The sequence below is a fragment of the Rutilus rutilus genome (assembly GCF_951802725.1).
Source record: "Rutilus rutilus genome assembly, chromosome: 8".
Classification (NCBI taxonomy): domain Eukaryota; kingdom Metazoa; phylum Chordata; class Actinopteri; order Cypriniformes; family Leuciscidae; genus Rutilus; species Rutilus rutilus.
The window spans coordinates 13,954,536-13,968,698 of NC_140222.1; the positions used below are offsets into that span (position 1 = coordinate 13,954,536).

The 14,163-nt window shown below is 38.1% G+C and overlaps 1 long non-coding RNA gene across 1 annotated transcript; it reads right to left on the reverse strand.

Annotated features, from left to right (window-relative positions):
* Positions 1-3,339: 3,339 nt before the first annotated feature.
* On the reverse strand, positions 3,340-6,307 carry LOC311295827. Its single transcript, XR_014628397.1, has 6 exons — positions 6,242-6,307; positions 5,394-5,446; positions 4,896-4,974; positions 4,605-4,760; positions 3,954-4,046; positions 3,340-3,838 (listed from the first exon to the last, which is right to left on the reverse strand). It is a non-coding gene; the product is annotated as an uncharacterized lncRNA (long non-coding RNA).
* Between the last annotated feature and the right edge of the window lie 7,856 nt (positions 6,308-14,163).

Here is a 14,163-nt window from a genome sequence, read left to right on the forward strand (position 1 = left end):
TATTCAGGGCATCGAGAAGAGATGGATCCTGAGGGCAAACAGCATCTCTTTTGCTGTACTCACAGATGCTCTTGATGCCCTTCCACATGCTCCGGGGGTCATTGGTGCAAAAGTGACCCTGTATTTTGTGTGCAAACTTAACCTTTGCCCTCTTGATCCTGACCTCTAATTCCCTCCTCGCCGTTCTCAGTGAAAGTGCGTCTCCTGTCCTAAAGTCTAAGTCCCGTGCCTTCAGAAGACACTGCACCTCTCCATTCAGCCAGGGTTTCTGATTTGGACAGATGGTGATCTTCCTGGTAGTAGTTACATTATCAATACATTTACTGATGTAGCCACAAACAGATGATGCATATTCCTCCAGGTCCACCCCACCAACGCTGGTTGCCGTTTCTCTGAAGATCTGACAGTTGGTGCGCTCAAAGCAGTCCTGGAGCATGAAGTCAGCTCCACTTGGCAACACCGTGATGGCTTGGTGTCTTTCAGCAAAGGACGATGAGCAGGATTCAGCAGGATGGAAATGTGGTCAGAGAAGCCCAGGTGGGGGCAGGGCACCGCTCTGTATGCTTCCCGTCTGTTAGTATACACACGGTCCAGCATGTTGTTTCCCCGGGTTGCTATGGAGACATGCTGGTGGAACCGGGGCAGAATATCCGTCTGTTGGCCACTCTGAGCCATATTCCCGAGCTCCTCACGAGACTCAGAACAACACCTCGGTGTTGAACCGTCTGCTCTAGTAGTCAATGGACGGGAATGAGGATGCCCTGAAGACTCCATGGAGCTAGGACAGTGACCATGCATTCCGAGGAGGTGCGGGGATACAATACGCCGAATGGAAGAATCCAGAACTGATGTGCTTTTCCCCCAAAAGCGGATCTCGGAAACTTCCTGTGATGGGGTTAGAAGGGCATGAGGAGTTAAGGAGCTTGTGGATCTATCACGACAGACCAGTCCTCGGAGCTGGTCTGACTGACAGTCGGTATCTTGAATCTGAACCCCCTCGGAGGTTGATCCAGTACCATGAGATCCGAAACAAGGCTTAACTCCCCTCCCCTCACAGGAACTATGAAGTACCGGCTGTAGAACCCGGGCTCCCGTAACCAAGGAAGAGCCCACTTTGAGGTTTCCTGTGTTAAGAGGGACTAGACTTCCTGTTCCAAGAACCGACCCTGCTCGGGGCTGGCCGACATGTGAACCACCCTTAGTAGAGAATATTTGTATATTAGCTCCACTGTAAGCAGGACCCCCTAGGCTATATTTTGAAGACCCCTCGGGGTGTCTAAATATGCCATTATGGGGACCAGTCCCTCGAGACTGGCCTCGGCTATAAATTTCCGAATGGCTTCGGTGACCTGAAGCAGCTAACTGGCAGGAACTAACCGAAATATGCTCTCTACAGACCTCCTGAGAGGCGGCGAACTCGACAGGGCCGCAACGTTTTCGGGCAGATACTGCGATTTGTGTTCGCTGGAACCCGATGTGTCCCGAAGAGCCATCGGCGGCGGGTAGCAAACATCGATTTCCTAAGGGCTGCATAAGGGGTCGAGACTCCTGTACTCGCTCTCCTGGGGGAACGCCCATAAGGGTCCGTGTGTTACGACAAGACCTCTTAGTTGAAGCCATCTTAGCCCGAGAGACAGTCCTCAGACCTGTCTTCGGTATAGAGGGCTTCATGCGAAAATGTTTATTCTGGCCCCAAGCCTTATACGGGGGGGCACGAGAGGAAACCTTCTCAAAATATAAGGAGCTGGCGGCTGTCCCATGAGGCTGCCCCCTGGCAGCAACCCCATGAGACCTGGACTGACAACTGGGGATAGCTGATTGTCGCTCTGCCTCCTGAAGCCTCTCGACAACGGTTCTTGCCGCGTCGCCAAAGAGGCCAGAAGGCGAAAGGGGGGCATCAAGAAGGAAAGCCCTGTGTTTCTCCCCGATCCCCAAGCGATTAATCCATAAATGTCTCTCTGAGTTGACTAGTGCTGCCATAGAACGGCCAATAGCATGGGCCGTCTCTTTAATAATACGGAGAGATAAGTCAGCTACTCTATGAAATCAGTAATACCGTTGAGTGAGACCTCCCAGTTATCATCCACCTCTTTGAGGAGGTCAGCCTGGTATGCCTGTAATAACCCCATCGTGTGTAGGCATGCACCGGCTCGACCCACCGCTATACACTGTAAAAAGTGAACAGTTGGATCAACTTAAAAAAATTACTTCAATTGGTAACACCTAAAGAAATTAAGTTTTCTCAACTTAAATTATCACGTTTTATCAACTTCATTTCACTAGGTTAATCACACTTATATTATTTGAGTTCATTCAATCCTATTATTTACATTAGTCTAACTTAATTTCTAATACAGTTGGATCAACTTAAAAAAATTACTTCAATTGGTAACACCTAAAAAAATTATGTTTCCTCAACTTAAATAATTATATTTTCTCAACTTAATTTCACTAGGTCAATCACACAAGACTCAAATTGCTTTAGAGATATTTATTACCATTAATTCATTTATACGCTAACAGTGTTTTCCATATTACAAATTTTGGCACAACAAATATGAACAGTTTGTAATGATTTCTCAATGAAATTTCATTTACTGACACTTTACATCCATAACAGTCTTTTTGCAAAGTTGTCTTTGCAATGCATATATTTATAAAAAGATATATAATATAAAATAAAAATATAAAAAGTGGTTATGCCCTTTATAATAGGATTAGTTCACCCCAAAATGAAAATTTCCTAATAATTTACTCACCCCAATGCCATCCAAGATATCCATGTCTTTCTTTCCTCAGTGGGAGAGAAATTATGTTTTTTGAGGAAAACATTTCTGGATTTTTCTTCTAACAACGGACTTCATTGGTTACCATCGTATTTAAGTCCAAATCAATGCAGTTTCAAAAGTCTTTGAAGTGTTTAAACGGGCTGTACGCGATCACAGCTGAAGAAGAGGTTGTTATCTAGGAAATTTTCATTTTGGGGTGAACCAATCCTTTAAATGAGCCACCTAAAAACAATTAAAGGGATAGTTCACTCAAAAATGGTTCAAGTTGTTCCAAACCTGTATGAGTGTCTTTCTTCTGCTGAACACAAAAGAAGATGTGTTGAAAAATGTTGGTAACCAGACAGTTGACCATACCCATTGACTTCCAGCAGGAAAAAAAACAGACTGAAAGTCAATGGGTACGGTCAACTGTCTGGTTACCAACATTTTTCAACACATCTTTTGTGTTCAGCAGAAGAAAGAAACTCATACAGGTTTGGAACAACTTGAACCATTAAGTGTATTTAGAAGTGCTTTAGAACAGCTTACAGGTAATGCACAAAACTGAGCCATGTTTTTATACCCTTTCACCAATGTAAAGGGAACCAATCACCTACAGATTCGAACAACTACACATTCATACTAGACATATGACTGAACAAATGGATAGTCTCACAAACATAAGAACACATGAAACAAACTAAAACAGAGACATTCTTTCAAACACATATGCACATTCAAACATTACTGCGAGTTCACTGTAGTCTCCTGAAAAGACTTTGAACTTTGGGTGACATCTTGTGCTGATCGAGCTGCAAGAGAACTTTCTGGAATACCTCGAATGTAAAGCGAAGTGGTTTTGGATAAGCCAGATTGATGATGTATATCATCCCGAGAAGCAAGGCACAAGCTGATGTGAACGAAGGCAGTTCATTCAAAACTTTAACACCCTCGATGACGACACCTATGTCAGCCGGTGGTTAGTGATGTTCTCCACCCTCCTTCCGAATAACATACACCGCCATGGTGAGCTGCTCCATCTCACCCTCGCAATCATCTTGCTGGTTCTCCTAAAGTAGTGTACATATTTTTTTTTTTTTACATTTTTCGTTCATAACTACAAAACACAAATTTGTACTTTCTGAAAAATTAAATAAAAATAGAATATGCGGACTTTCAACTCACAAGGCACTCCTTGATAAGATCTTGCGGATTTTCCCCCAGGAAAACGATTAGGGCCTTCAGGACACACTCTCTTTTCACGTGAATGTTTTCAGTCTGTGAAAAAGCAATTGATAAAAAAATTATTTTTCTTATTTTAAAAATTCAGAGTAATCTGTAATAGAGAATAGAGAAAAGTCCTCTGTGATTCATATTATGCAAGTCAATGGCTACAGTCACTTTGAGAGTCAAAAATAATAATTCTTGCATAGACCGATCGTTTCGCTTCATAAAACCTCAATGAATTGTCAGGACCCACAGGTATTAATTTTGTTTTGCCTCTGTTTTACTTTTTTTTTTTTTTACTCTTTTTGACTTGCATTAAATGAATCACAATGGACCACAGTTTCAGGTAAAAAAAAAAAAAAAAAAAAACTTCTTTACGGTTCTACTGAAGAAAAAAAAGTCACCTACATCTTGGATAGTAAATTAACAGCATTTGTTTATTTTATGAGTGAACTATCACTTTTAAATTGTCCATTTTGATTGGGTGGTGATGACAATTTCAAATTTCTATGCTATAAAACAAGTATTTAACAATTAAATGTTACTGTTAAACATACTGTGACTAAAATAAGATTGTGTAGTTGATATTAATTTAAAACACAGACGTACCTGATCCAAAATGTGAAAAATTGCAGCAGTCTTCTCACGGGTTGCTCCTCCTTTGGAACGTATTACTCCGATTAGTTGACTCATGTATACATCTAACTGTGCAAAGAACGTGTCTTCCAGTGGAACCGCCGTAAGTCTATGGAACTCTGCACTGATCTGAAATCAGAAAAAAACAACAACAAAAAAACACTGTCAACAACAGTCAAACTGCACATGCAAAATTGTATTATATCAACTCAAATAATGTATTTAGCCAGTAAAACTAGAACTTTAACTTATTTTTTCAATTACCTCGTAATGTCTGAAAAGCGCAGGCCACCTCGCCCTGAAATCCCTGACACTGAGCTCCTGGTTCACTACCTCCTGCCATCTGTAAGCAAACGTAAATATTTTATAACACAAACTCCTTTCAATGCAAGTCTGACACAAGAAAAACTGACACAAACACGGTTTAAATTTGGTATTTTTCATATTAAATCAGCTAGTACTTGTGCACCTTTTACATGCACAATACTGTATGTCACGTCATGTACCGTAATCATTTTGAGCTTCAAAATTGGTTTACACTGTATGTACTAACAAAAGAGATATTTTTCTGAAAACCAAATAAGGCACATGCATTCAGAATGTCATAAGGGTGAGTTAATGCAAATTTTAGTTGGAAAATTCTTAATGAGGATAAAATGCAAGTCAATAACATTAGATGTAATTTACTCAAACATATCCAACATTAGTAATTAATATTATCTATTATAGAATAAATTACTTAAAATAATAGAAATTACTTACCATGTAACGTTATAGCAAAGTGTCCTCCTTAAATATTAAAAAAGCTTTCGGTTCTAAGGGGAGTAAAATTTTGTAAGTTAGTATTTAAGTGGTAGAAAATGGTTTGCTACAAGTCAAGTAACTTAATTAATTAATTAATTGTGAAAATACTAACGTTACTATTTCTACAAATAGAAATCATAATTTTCTACTAAAGAAAACCCTGACATTTTTTCCTGGATGAAGCTAGCACAGAAGCACAATGAGTGCGTCTCAATCCGCTCCCTAGTTCAGTAACTTAGTCAGGGCACTGATCAGGGAATCAGGCAATGGGCTGACTCCCTGATCAGTGCCCTGATTGCTTAACTAGGGAGCTGATTGAGACGCACCCAATGACTTTAATCATCATCATATTTCTGGGCGAAAAAATTTATCGATGAATAAATCAGAGCTAGCAAACGTTTTCAAAGACAAATAAAAGAACAGACAAACATTACTTTAAAAGCATACTCAATATTTTACTGCAGGAAATCAAATTCAAGCATTTTATCCCACTCCCCGAGCACTTCCCGCCCAAAGCATTTCCAATATCTCGCGTTTCCAATATTTAAAAAAAGAATTTTATACACACACTACCAAGATCCAAACTGAACACATTTTTATAAAACAAACGAGTAAATGCAACATATTGTATACATAGAACATGTTCAGTAACGCTATATCGCAAACGTACGTTCAAAAATTCGGTTAATTACGATTTCGTTAGTATTCATGTTCACAAACAACATTAATTAACTCATAAACAACTAAAACACACGTCCAAAAGTTGCATTTTCGAGTATATTAATTAAAATAAACTTCCAACCTACCTTTTTCATCCGAGTCCGGAGAGAAAGAAAATGGCGGTTGTCAGTTGAGGAACAGAAGTTGAAATCAGGCTCGTGCGTCATGACGTCAGAAAAAAACCTCTGACGCGGAGATCCCTTTAAAGGGAAATTATACTTTGGGTGAAAGTGAGATATTTGAGTGTCTGTGAATTTCTCTGTGCTCAAGTTGAATGAATGTACAATAATCAATTACGATTAGGAAAGCAGAAATACTAAATAAATAGACTCAAATAGTTCTAGTAATCCAACTTAGACCCATGTTCACTTTTTACAGTGTATATGCTTTCCCTAACAAATTCGATGTACAAGATTTGGAGGGAAGTGTCTGAGCTATGTCGCATATGACGCAATGTCGGGGAGAAAATATTTAGCTAAATATTCCTCAACCCGAGGCATCACCTCATAACCATTCTCATTAGATTCCCTAATGGATGAGTAAATATATACATTGTCCAATAATTGAGATGAACATGGATTTTTCCACGATCTTGATACCTCAGTATGGAGATCAGTGAAAAAGGGAAGGCTCTGACACGAAGATTGTGACTGGGTCTGCAGGAAGCGCTCATCCATTTTATTTTTCTTAGTCGCTTCCTGCTTATTATATGGCCATTCAACATTTTATTTAACCACTGCCCTGGTTAAAACCTCCAGCAACTCCTCAATAACGGGAATATGGAGTGGCGAATCCCCATATCCACGTGATTCAGTGTTGATAATATCTAACTCCTCGGAGCCAGATAAATCAAACGTTGTGTCTTTAACACAGTCGGAAGAAGCCGCAACGCGGGCTTCCGAACCATGCGCGAGACCAGTGGAGCTGGTTAATAAACACTGAGAAAGGGTCGCAGCCGTCTCAGTATTATATGCCAGGGTCATTTTATAGCTTCCGGATCACCGTCACATGCAACGTCACGAGTGACGAAAGACACAGCACCAATCAAGATTGGAATAGTTCCATTACAGACTTCAGACGCGTCATGCCGAGGGCATTCCCCAAAGCATCGAGTATCGATGCAGCGGGAGTTCCCTTACGAAAGAGAACACTAAAGAAGAAGGGTGCCAACCTGATGACCCAAATGAAGTGATTACCCCCCACTCAAGATGTTAAGAAAGTGCTGATTATTTTAAGGGATTGCACTAAAGTATCAAGTCCTATACGCTCAACACACAGTTGAATGGCTAGTTAATTTGAGTAAAGGTCAAAAGTTGAGGTCCTTTGATATGTTTGATACTTGATATTTTTATGCATTAATCATTAGTTGTATGATATTTATATGATATTGAACTGATTAATGGCTCCAACTGGTGTGTTTTTGAAGAACAGCATCATCACTGTGAACTCAACAGGAAACACTATTATAGTGATGATATGTGTGACCCATCAGGATGTGCGTCCAACACTGTATTGTTGGATTTTAACATTCCTTAAAGGGTAAATATCATTTAAGTGCTATAATCTGGTCCCCGGGGGCATCTACCAACCCAGAAAACGTGAAAATTGACTTGTGTAAAAGTAAAAAATGACGGTACATGCAAGTCGATGAGATTAATCAATGTAACTCCACAACAACTACATAAATGTATCCACTAACCATTCAGAAATGTCCAGGTGTGTCTAAAAGTTAAACCTCTTCCTGAGTCTTTCTGTAAGGCTGCACTCGCTACTGGTTATCTCTGAGATTTTGGATAAGTGAGATTATTTGCGTGTTTTGTCATTGCTGGAGAATCCGAAGCTTGTGTAAAGGATCGACACTCTTCTGAACGGAGGCGAGGAGCAGCAGCTCATTTACATTTAAAGGGACACACGCGAAAATGGCACGTTTTTGCTCACACCCAAAAAAGGGCAAATTTAATCAGCTGCAATACCTGATCTGTGGGGTATTTTGAGCTGAAATGTCAAAGACACATTCTGGGAACACAGAGTATAGTGTTACGTTTGTGACGTAATGCAGCTATGTTTTGTCTGTTGTGGTTTCTGCTGTCTTCTCCTCCCTTCTCCTCCTTTAGGATTGGTCCTGGACATAATGAGAAGCTACTGCTGGTTGGACCAGAGAAGAGGCCTGGACTATAAATTCCCAAGAATTCCTCTGAATGGAGCTCTCTTCCTCTTTGACTGCACTTGTTGTTGTACTGTGTGTTAGCTGGTGAACATGTAGCATAATAGATTGTGATTGCTGTGCTCCTTTGTATGTTAACAGAGTGCTGTTAGCCACTTGTAATCTGTTCCTAAAAACATCAAGGCCTTAACGATCCCACCTGTAAAAGTGTACTTGTTGTGTGAAGCAGTAGGGGGTGAGTGCCTTGTTTTTCTTTGTAGGCCAAAAGGCTGTTACTTTTTCTCCCGTTTTGGTTAAATAAGGAGATAGGGTACGTTATTGTGTGTTTTGTTTCTTTCATTTTATGATTCATAGGGAAGTTAGTTTTTTTGTGGGAGAGTAAATTTCTGTTTGTTTATTGTTTTGGCATTAGCTCACCCCTGAAGATTTTTGCTTCAAATCTTTTCTTTGTTTGTTTGTTTGATTCTTTCTTTTCAAGAGATTGTTTTGTAAAAATTTGAAGTACACCGCTCTGAAGACAAACAAGAGAGCAAGAAAAGACAATAAAAAAAGTCTAACTAAAAGTATTGTTTTGTTGTTTGTTACATCCCTGACCTAGACCAGGGATCGTAACATAAATAACGAAACAATACTTTTAGTTAGACTTTTTTTTTTTTTTTTTTTGTCTTTTCTTGCTTTCTTGTTAGTCTGTGTTTCTGGTGTTTGTGATGGTCAGAGATCCAGTCTGATGATCCAGCTTCAGTCTGTAAATGTAACATATGCATACAAACAGCAGAAGATCATCATTGATTCATACTTTCACTCTCAGACAAACATGTCTCATGATCTTGAACAACTTAATGCACAGTCAACTCACATCCTGATTTCTAAGCATCACAGTACAATCTCTAGAATGTAAATGTTTTATTCTTTACCAAATTGAAATAAAATAGTTTTTTTTGTTTTTTTAACAAAAGAATAAATAACTTTTACAGATTAAACTTGTGAATGGCAGTGTTAAATATCATTGTGTTTTCCTGTCTCTGTGTGAAACAGTTTCTCATCGTGTTTCTGTAGATTAAAGTTTAAAGCTGTTCGTATAGGCAGGACAGGAAGAAACTCTTCACCTACAAACTAACACAAACACACACAATGTCCGTCCAACCAAATGATCAAACCACAAAAGAAGACAGAAATAACCCACAACAGGTTTCAGTTTGAGTCAGAAGCTGAATGTCAGTATAACTATGAGATCAGACACGCTTTTAACTTTGTACTTTATTTTTATTCATACACTAAATTTAAGAACTGAATAAATATATACGCAACCATTTTAAAATAAGTTATGCTCTTAGTCATTTAACACAGTTACAACTACTTTTCAAAAAGTATGTTAAATGATAAACATAAAGAATATCTCACCCATTAAGAACAGTTTAATTCTTGATAAGGCCAGATAAACTATAACATTATGTCGTGCAAATGCAGCGAGTGAAACTAGGAGGGTCAAACTGTGTCGTGGGAGGATTCACACATATAGACTGAGTGTTTCCAGTGGATAGTTTCATCAGACACTGAACTACTGAATAAAATGTTTCACACGTTTTTCAAATGCGTTTTGTTCTGTCTGTGCTGGTGCCGTTTGATTGGTAAGTTATAAAAACATTTTTATGTTTTGATGGTGATACAGTGGCTGCTACACACTCAGAAAAAAAGGTACAAAAGCTGTCACTGAGGTGACACACTTTCAAAAGTAATATAATAACTTAAGTACTAATATGTACCCTTAAGATACTAATAGGCATCCTTTAGGGATTAATAACTGAAAGGGTCTCGCTCCAGTCACAGCTTTTGTAGCTTTTTTCCTGACAGTATCTGTTCAAATGAGATTATTTTCATCTACTGTTATGTGTGAAATTAATCATGAATATTGTGAAATCTACTAACTTTGTATTCAGTCTCTGTTCAGAATTTTAAACTGAAATTTTCTGCCATAAAGTTGGACATTTTAACATGGGGGGTTTGTGGGTTGGCTCTCTTTTGGAGCCTGTCCCTAGTGGCCAGACAATGAATTGCTGTTTTAGTCACTTCTGTGTCGGATTCAGGAGAGAGACAGGAAGGTCGCCAAGATCACTTGGTGCAAACACACAGGCTTGCATCCGAAATTTGAAAAATTACAGACAGGATAGGGAGGTAGGAAGGTAACAAGGCACGAATCCAATGATCGATCCACATCCATCAGGAGACCTTCATCCGATTGATTTTTGAAGGCAGCATAGATGTATCCTTCACTGCCTTTGATATCCCACAATCCTGTGCATTCCATTCTGTGACAGTTAAATAAGATTGCGTTTGAAATTTGAGGTCGGAGGTCAGTTTGTGTGTAAAGTGTACATTTTGACCAACTTTTCCCTCTTTTGATGATATTTCTAGAGAGAAGTTAATATTGTAGTAATCAAAATATTCAATTTGTTGTCACCAAAGCTCTCATTTTGTCATCAATCATTAAATCGTTATGCTGCCTCTGAAATCAGTTTGGTGAGGTATCTTTATGTGTAAACGCTGTCTGCTAGTTCATTGTCTGACAGGGCAGGGAGGCAACAAGTCACTGTCTAGGTTTTCAGATGCAGCCACAATTTGTAGCCTATATATTTACAACACTAACTAACTCTATGAACACGGAACACAGTGATAAATCGACCTCTCAACCTTATAACTAAGGAGGAAATCCAACGCAACGTTGAGGGGACCAAACGAAACATGATCAGTTAGCGACACTGGATATCAACCACACAGCAAATGCTAAGACTTTTTCATATACTGTCTACTTTCTTTGTATAACAGTTCTATCTAATAACGTATTAGTCATGGCTTTTAAACAGATTGTAAACTAAAGACGGAGAATAAGAGTGCTGTGTTAACAGACTCTGGTGTTCTCAGCGCTGTCAAAATAAAAGTCACAACAACAAGCGCAGGGAACCACCCTTTTGGATTGGGTGCCAATTGCCCTATAGCTTTGGGAACATTTAGTTCTCGGGGAACTAGTTTCTAGAACTAACTGGTGTGAGAGCGCCTAATACGTACTAATATGCACCCCCTAAATAAGGTACCATTTGAAAGCTTTTGTACCTTACAAAAAGCAAGTTAAATGACAAAAATAAGGAATATATTGACTATTAAGAACAGTTCAAGTTGAGATGAACTATAATAGTACATCATGCAAATGCGGGGTTGTGAAACTACGAGGGTCAAACTGTGTTGTGGGAGGATTCACACACCACATCAACACTTCTGCTGTGTTTAGCAGGTATTTTTATAAGATCAGACTGAACAACGTCTAATCTGTAGGTTATAAAAACATTTTACTACAGTTCAAATGAAATTATTTTCATCCGCTGTTATGTACCAGACGAATCACGAATATTGGGAAATGTCTCTGCATCTCTACAGTGAATGTACATATATTTCTGTAAATCTCTGTTTTCTTAATCTTCAAATACATGTTTAATGGATTCACATCAGAAGTGTATCCACAAATAAACTTGCACATTCAATCTGCAATAATTATCAGGTATTTGTTTTTAATAAATATGTAACTTTATACATTGATTCTGAATTGCGTTCCTTCACATTAAAGAACAGGGTCAAAGTTAATCTTAAAAGTAAACTCCTTTATGAAGGCGTATATGATATGTTGTTTTTGGAAACCTGTCCGCTTTGAGTTCATATCAGGAATTAAGCATTTATGTTTTTTACTATATTAAATAGCCTGTAATATTTAGAATGACAATCCAATGTATTACAGCTTGTTGGATCACTTGCTTGTTTAATATTTATGGTACATCTGTACAAGTATGAATACAAGTATGTACAAGTATTAATAATGATAATAATGATAATAATAATAATAATAAGTCTTGCATAAGAATAGTAGCATTAAGCCATTATCTCTAGACTGGCTCCGCTCTCCTATGTACTTCCGCTAAATTTTCATTTTCCTTCAGTATGATTTATGTACTCAATGTACAAGAGTCTGGTTGACCAGGCTAATTATCTCTCATTTTTTTCCATAAATGATGCTGCTGTATTAGTCCATTAATTGATACTGTAAATATTTTTATTTTTTAACATGTTTATATTAATTTATAAGCAATTCAAAAGCACTACTGCAATGTTTTCTCTCACTGCTCGATTCAGACAATCTCTCTTTAACGGTAGCGGTTAGAGGTTTACAGTAGCACATATAAAACGGTTGATATTTCAGGCTTTGTAAACCATCAGAAACATTAATCTGTGTAAATTTGTCTGTTCTCCAGGTGTTTTTGGTGATTCAGTGTCAGTGATGGAGGGAGATTCTGTTACTCTAAACACTGATCTTACTGAAATACGTGAAGATGATGATATAATGTGGACATTTGGAGCTGAAAATTATATTTTAGCTAAAATTAAAAAAAAGAAGCAAATTTCCTCAACATATGATGAGGTTCTTGATGGGAGATTCAGAGACAGACTGAAGCTGGACAATCAAACTGGATCTCTGACCATCACAAACACCAGAACTGAACATACTGGAGTTTATCAACTAGATATAATTAGAGTGGAAAAATCATCAAAAGCAATCATCAACGTTTCTGTCTATGGTGAGCAGAGATAATTTGTCCAAACGTTCACATGTTAATTTTATAGTGAGAAATAAAAGACACATTCAGTGACCGTTAACACACTAAACACCAACTCAACACAAAATTCACAATAACTAAAATAGACTTGATTGTTAATATTTCTTTCTATTCTCTCATGTTTTCCAGCTCGTCTGCCTGTTCCTGTCATCATCAGTAACTCTTCACACTGTTCTTCATCATCAAATTGTTCATTGGTGTGTTCATCAGTGTTGAATGTGTGTGATGCGACTCTCTCCTGGTACGCAGGAATCAGTGTATTGTCCAGCATCAGTGTGTGTGATCTCAGCATCAGTCTCTCTCTACCTCTGGAGGTGGAATATCAGGATAAAAACACCTACAGCTGTGTGCTGAACAATCCCATCAGCAACCAGACCACACATCTGGACATCAACACACTCTGTCACACATGTGCAGGTACCACAGCACTGATGATATATGTGATTATGTACAAATTCACTCACACTATAATGACTCTCTCCTTCAGTTCCTCCAGTCTCAGTGTTTCTGATAGTGTTGATCTCTGCTGCTGCTGCTGGATCTCTGATGATTGTTGCTGCAGTCATTGGGATCTTCTGTATCTGCAGGAAAAAATTAGGTAACAAGATCAAACAATTAATGTATATGTTGAAATATTTATCTTTTATAAGGCCAATTTCAATAGATTGAATGTTGTTTTTAACTTGTATGCATTATGTTATTGTTTATGCAGTTCAGACCCAGGAGAAAGACACTAATGATTCTGCATGGTATAAACCAAAAAGACGAAAAAGGGTAAGACCATTCATGACTTTGTTGCAAGAACGTGTTGTCTGTTTGAATTTTTGTAATCAATATGCATCAGACATTCAGTAAACAGATGTATTGTATTTTTCCACAATAACAATAAAATATGATTAGATTCAATGATTAGTTCATCCAACAAAAAAGTCTTACAGGTGCCATTGCATGGATTATTCTAAACCTGTATATATATTGTTATTATTATTATTTATTATTATAAAAAAAATTCTAATGGTAGTCTATAATGGGGTCCATCAACTGTCTGGTTACCAACATATTTTAAAATATCTTCTTTTGTATTCAACAGAAGACAGTAGCTCATACAGGTTTAGAACAATTTGAAGGTGTTCAGTTAAACGACAGAATTGTCATTTGTGGGGTGAACTAACTCTTTAAAGCTAGT